The sequence below is a fragment of the Populus euphratica genome, unplaced genomic scaffold (genome assembly GCF_000495115.2).
Source record: "Populus euphratica unplaced genomic scaffold, PopEup_1.0 scaffold131.1, whole genome shotgun sequence".
Lineage (NCBI taxonomy): Eukaryota > Viridiplantae > Streptophyta > Magnoliopsida > Malpighiales > Salicaceae > Populus > Populus euphratica.
This window is the reverse complement of record NW_011500004.1, coordinates 364,947-372,433: the sequence shown is the minus strand read 5'-3', so window position 1 is coordinate 372,433 and position 7,487 is coordinate 364,947.

The following is a 7,487-nucleotide window of genomic DNA, read 5'->3' as shown; positions in this document are numbered from 1 at the left end:
TTGATATTCCCAATATACACATATACACTTATAGTTCCCATTATCATCAAAGAAAATGTATAAGCATTGTATATAAAGACCAAAGCTAGTTCCATTTTTTTTTATATAAAAATATAAGTATATATAAAAAGATCAAAATATACAAGTTGAAGAACTAGCAAGTTCATATACAAGGATATACAAAAAAGAACGGGTTTCCTAACAAAATATTTACATCAAATTCATCTAAAAAGAGCTATCGAATTAAAGGGAGGAGCTGACATTAGTTGAATGGAGAACCTAATATGAGATGAGGTGCCCAACCTAACCAAAAAGTAAAAAGCAAGGTAAAATAGCATTACTTAGCAACAACCAAACACAAGATACACACAGTGGAAAGTAAAGACTGAGGTAGCAAAAAAAACGCAGTATATAATATACATAAAGAGAGGAAAAAAAAAACAAGAAAGTTTCATTTTTTTTCCCTCCTCATCTAAGCTTCTTTTTTTTTCCCTCATAGTTGAGAACTCATAAATCAAAATATTTACATCAAATTCATCTAAAAAAAGCTATCGAATTAAAGGAAGGAGCTGACATTGGTTGAATGGAGAATCTAATCTAAGATGAGGTGCCCAACCTAACCAAAAAGAAAAAAGCAAGGTAAAATAGCATTACTTAGCAACAACCAAACACAAGATACACACAGTGGAAAGTCAAGACTGCTTCAAAGCAGGTAGCAAAAAGAACGCAGTATATAATATACATAAAGAGAGGGAAAAAAAAACAAGAAAGTTCCTTTTTTTCCCTCCTCATCTAAGCTTTTTTTTTTTCCCCTCATAGTTGAGAACTCATAAACACCAAGTCTAGGGGTTTTCTTAAACCTTATAAGCATCAATTTATAACCTATAAACATTCTCCAACAATAATAGTGAGAAAAAAGATTGATAAAGGCCTTTTTAGCCTTGCAATAGCAACTAATAGTTTTTCCTGTTTCATTAGCACTATTAGTGCCACCAACCATTCCTTTTTAAATGAAAACCACCCTTTTGTACCTCTATTAAAAGTGCATAAATATTTTTTTTTTATCTTTTTTTTAGATAAGAATGTAATTAAATTGATAATGAGAATGGTGAAAAAAGAAAAAATCATTACTTTTCCATCCCCTAAACAAGTTCTTATTATGGTGAAAAAAAGATACTAAGTCAAGGTTCGAAATAAAAGAGGGTGAGTGAAGAAATGGTTGGAATATCATTGCAATTAAAGCATCGTCAAAAGGGATATCATATAAAATGTTTACACTTCTAGAGGAATTTAGTTAGTCTTGAACCTAAATGCCCCTACTAAGGTGTAAGGTCTATAGTGGTTTAACATCCTAAGCATAACTATTATGACCACCAAGTCCAAACCTCTGCCCTTGTTTCATATATCTTGAACATTAAAATATCTAATGAATTTATCTTTATAAAAATGAATTTGAATAGATATGATAGTTTGAGTGATTCTTGATAACATATGTAAAATATAAGTGGTACTCATAATTTAATAATCTAAATAATGAATACTAAGTGAAAATACCTCCCTGTAATTTTTAGAGGCTTAACAAGAAATTGGTACAATAATTTGCACCCCAAGTTCATATATAGTTTTGAGGCTTAACAAGAAATTGGTACAATAATTCATATATAGTTTCGAGGACCAATGTTTTGAACTCGTCACTCAACACTGTAAAGAAAAGTTCAACTAATTTTTTTCATCATCACATAAATGAAAAATAAAAGTAATAAAACTTATCTCTCTAGATTTATCAATAAAGTACTAAGAGTTGATGGCTTATAGAGTTAGTGGCCTTATAAACCTTGAAAGGCAAGAAGTATTATATAAATAATGTACTAAAGCTTATCTCTCTTGAAAGGCAACATAGGCTCACTTATATTTGTTAAGGTTAAAGAATAAGAGAACCCAAAAAGATAAGTCTTTATATAATTTTCAAATCCTAAAGAAAACATTAAAAGCTATTCACAACCATTTAAATTTTTTAACTTTAAACTACCTCTCTAAATATTGCTCAAATGGAAATATATGTTATCATATAAAGAGAGAATTATATTTTTTGTAACATTTCCATGAAAGATGCCCCAATATCACAATCCATAAAATACTATCTTTAATGCTAAGACCTCGTAAAATTGATGATTGCTTTATACTAATGAAGGAGATATAAAGTCTAATAATGAAAGGCTACTTTAAACAATTTATAAAAAATTAGACCAACTCGTACTGGAACCGAGAAAAGCCAAGTGAGTATCTTAACCTTTATATAAAGTTTAAGTTCATTCTAGACAAGTTCTCAATAAAGGAAGACTTTAATAAAAATAAATAGTTATATAGAAAGCATATTCTTACCATCTTATAAACATCAAATCATTGGTATAAACCTATCATTCATCACCACTACCATCCTTTCCAATCACTAAATACATTGAGTCTTTATAGATAATGGTAACATCGATTATAAGTATTTTCTCCAAATAAGTATTTGGCCTGCTAAAGATTGATATCTCTAAGTTATGCTCGATCAAGACTTTTTTAAATAAGGATAAAAAAAATAAAAAAGTAACCATAAAGGGAGCTATTAAGATACTTGTTACCACGAGCATGTACCTTTACTGCATAATATTCTACTAAATCTTTATTGTCATTAAAATAAACCTAGTATACAATATCATTATTAAAATACTCCTTCTCCATGACATTAATATAATCATTAACACTAAATGTCCAACTTTAAAGTTCCCTACAAAGGACAACGTGGTTACGATTAGTGGCAACCAATTAACCTTTTATAAATACATCTTTTCATGTCTAAAAATGAAAAAAAAAAACTATCATGTTTAATTATAAAAAAGGCTTCACATTAAAGAAAAGAGAAAGTTAAACTAGATTCATTAGAGAATTGCAGGATATGGTTTTAAAAGAGGAAGATCTAGACTCTTTAATGAAAATTTGTTCAACTTTAATGGTTCAATAAAGTGAATTTGTTGAGATTAAAAAAATTAAAGAATTGATTTCACTTTAGGTTTGTGGATATAAGACATGCCTTTTTTATTGACTTAATATCAATTATTTTTTTCTTATATTTTTTGGAAGAGAGAGAGTTTTGAAGGGTGGAAAAAATAAAAAATGATATCCAATGAAATGTCATTAGTACTTAAAAGTGTATTTTTATCAATATTTTATATCAGCATTTTGCACTTAAAGTATCAATAACTCCTTAACTAAGCATGTATTATAATAAAAAGTCTGATAAAATAAGATATCTTTAATTTATGGTAAATGTTCATCTTAAATGGAGGCTTATCATATAAATCAAAGGATTGATTGGTGAGTTCAACTACTAAAATTGAGAAGAAAAAGAAAGGGTAAGGCTTAGAAAAGAGATGTTATTTCAGTCCATATTGGAATACTATTCGGCCATTGAGTCATATCTAGATTTGTAGATCTTGGATTTTAATGTGGTTTATATGGTTAAAAAGCTAAGACATAGGCCTAAAATATTCATGAAAATACAAAACTCAATTCTGCTGTTTGGAAGTCCAAATCTTAGCAATAATGAAGAAGTCAGAATTTGTACATCTTAGCAACAATGAAGAAGTCAGAATTTGTATTGCAGCTTAGATATTGTTCAGTGTTCAATGCATATCTCGAGTTCTAGAAATCCAAATGACCTTAATTTTTTTTTTTAGAAAGCTGAGATAATTTTCTATAATTTTTATAAATCAAGTCTGTTCAAATTTTGATGTTAGCAATCACATTTTGTTTAGACAAGAAAATAAAAATTGTCATCAAGTCAAGATGTGGTCACCCACTCAATAATTAGTTAACAAAGTAAAAGTTTTAAATTTATGCTGTAAAAGGGGATATTTTCCATACATTTAGGCATCTTTATTTTTAGATCAAGATCATGTTCCTGCTTTTTTTCTTTATATTTTTATAATGCTTAAGTTTTGCTTTCATTAATCTTTTGTTTATACTTTTTATTTCATTTCCTTTACTTAGTTAACTTATATCTTATTTATATTCTTATTTATGTTTCTCTTTTTCATTATATTTACTTAAGTTTATTATGTCAAGATGAAAAGATTACACTAATGGTGTAAGAGTAATTATAGTATAAACTCGATATGGACTTTAATGTTTGATACTAACATGTTTTGTATTTTTATCTTTTACTCTTAATACTTTGCTTGTTAAATGGTTAATCTAGATTTGTGTTGTATAAAACTTGATACAATAAATATTTGGTACTTTAATAGCTCAACTGTATGGTATAACCTATACCTATGTTATAAAAGAACTTGATTTGTTGTTAATATAAGCTATAATCATAAATACCTGACAACATTTATAAGTATTAGCATTATTCGAATAAGATAACTATTTTGCCCAAAATATAACTTCTTTCTTATTAATATTAATATGATGATTGACTCAATCATTAATATTGATTTTTTTGGATGACAAATCTAGCTACTATAAGATACCCAAGTACCCCTATGATTAGAAATGAAAAAAAATAAAAATAAAAACCTTTTTTTTTATCATAAATAGATGAACATATTATTATAAAGTCATATATTTCAACCTCAAATAACATAGGAAAACCTACTAGATGATGGTGGATAAGGTATTTGACGACCAGCTAGGTAGGTATATTAAGACCTATATGGATGACATGCTAATTAAATATATGAGTTTTAAAGAGCATACCTGATCCCTAGAAGAGGTATTCTTAGTTCTTATAAAAATACTAGAGAAATATAAGTTGTTTTAAGTATGTATTTTTTATATGTGAAGTAAATTATTAGGGTTACTCAAGAGCATCAAAATAATTAATCTTAACCTCGAGATAGTTCAGGCCATTCTAGACATGATTATCCTTAATTATTGAAAGATGTATGAAAGCTTTATAGCTGATAAGTTGTCTTGAATCACTTCATTTCCTAGATACAAAAACAATGTCTTGTTTTTTTTTTATATACCTTTAAAATATTAGTAACTTTGAATGGACTCTACTGTGTGAAAAAGTATTCGAAAAGTTAAAAGTCTTTCTATCTTTTTTGTATAAATTATCACATTCAAATGAAAAAGAATACTATTTTGTTTATATTTAAAGTTATGTGATATTATTGCTAACACGACACTAGTTTGAAAAGAAACTATAAAAATTGATTTATTATACTAGTTAGACTTTATAATATATAGAGAAAAAAAAGGTATCTAAAGGTGGAGAAAATGGTCTTCGTATTGATTAATATATTTAGGAAATTCATCCCTACTTTTAGGCTCACCTAATTATAGTGTTTATTGATAAACTATTTAGATAGATCCTCTGTAAACCAAACATACAAGGATAGTTAGTCCATTAAGCCATTATGTAGGTAGAATTTGGACGACAATATAAGATTTAATTTTAAAGTCGATGACATTGGCAAATCGAATAAGAGTATATGACTTCTTGAATGATTTTCACTTTTAGAAGTTTACCACTTTGACATGACCAAAACATTTATGTCTTCTCCCAAGTGCAGGAGTATTGAAGTAATAAATAACTCGGTAAGACTGGGGTCGAATCACAAAGAGATTAACTATATAAATTATAAACAGCAAAAACAACAACAACAACAACAACAACAACAACAACAACAACAACAACAACAACAACAACAACAACAACAACAACAACAACAACAACAACAACAACAACAACAACAACAGTAATAATAAGTTAAAGAGGACTTTGAGATTGTAAGATTAATGTGAGGATTAAATAATGATAAAAAAATAAATGTTAATATAATGTGAGAATTAAATAATGATAAAAAAATAAATATTAATGTTAGAGGATTCACTAATGGTATTTTAAAAAAGTATAGTATAAACTCTTCTTATTACTCAACTGGAAACCACATGGAAAGAAGGTTTCAATTTGGATAAGCCAAACACCAAAGCTAAAATGATTTGATGACTTACTTTATGGCCTAAAATTCTTCCCTGAAATACTGGATAATATCATTATAAAAAGATACTTAAATGATGAAGAGATCTCATCAATCATGATAAGTAAATATTTATATTAAAGGTTTATAAAAAATATATATAAAAGGTCTATTAATGGACAATACTGATAAAACAACTATCAAAAGTTTATTTTCCTTGTTAGAAGGATAATCAAGTATTATTTGATAAATGAATAGCTATACAAAAGATCTCCAATAACACCTCTCTAATAATATAACTTCTACACTCAAACCAATTAGTAGACCAAGCTAAAAAATAAGATCTTTTTGAACATGTTTAAAACAAAATCGAGAAGGCAAAAAAAGAATGAGTTATACTTTTATATGAGATTTTATGGGCATATAAAATAACATAAAACTTCTATAAAGATAATGCTATTTTTGTTAGTTTATAGGAGAAATGTTGTAATCCTAATATAAATTGGTTGTCATAATTATCAAGTACAAGGTTCTTTGAGCATAACAAATAAATAAAAAATAAAGATTAATATGGACATTCTAAAAAAGATTTTTCTAACCATCATCGTAAGAAATGAGGCTTAGAGATGGAAGGCAAACTAGTATTATAACACTTTAATAACAAATAAATGCTTCTACATTATATATCTCTAATTAAGAAAATCAAAAGCACATGGAATATAAAGAGTAGAGGAAAGCTGGAGCTAAGTTAGAAAAACCATACTGGGTTATATACATTATCAAGGTAAAACCTTACCACCTACAAGATATAAATTGAAAGATTTTACCTTACCCATAACACTCTAACCATCTTAAGATATATTACTAATAAACATAACTTAGCCAACTTGTAATTTAAATATCTTAATAAAATTTTAAATTAGCTAATTCTCCAAATTTAACTTTAATAAATTACAATTATAACATAGTCATTTTACCTGGCTGTAAAAGTCATCCTCTCTTAGTTGTGTGGGTTTTCCTTGTCAATGTATAAAGCCATACCCTGCCTAAGTATAAATGCATGACATTACCTAAAAATACCATATTTTCTTAAGAATGAACTACCATTTCGAGTAAGATAAAAGAATCAAAAAATATTAGTATGAATCCATCTTAGATATCGATGTTCTAGTAGTAATATAATGTTTACAAGGAATTAATATGAATTTAGTTAGTGCCAAATCAAACAAAGTACCATTTACCTAACCATGTATTTAATAGATCCCTCATTTAATTTAAGATAATATATTTGATTGTGTCAAGGGTCTTATGCATTCTTATCCTTAATAAAACACCAATGAATTACCCTTTAACCCATGTAAGTTCCAAAATGAACATGATAGCTTTATTTTGACTCTATCTCTATATAAAAAAAAAATAGATCCTATATATTTTAAAACCTATAGGATTTTAAATTTTATCTATTAGAGCAAGAGGGAATTTAACCCTAACAACCAAAAACAAAGAAAAAAA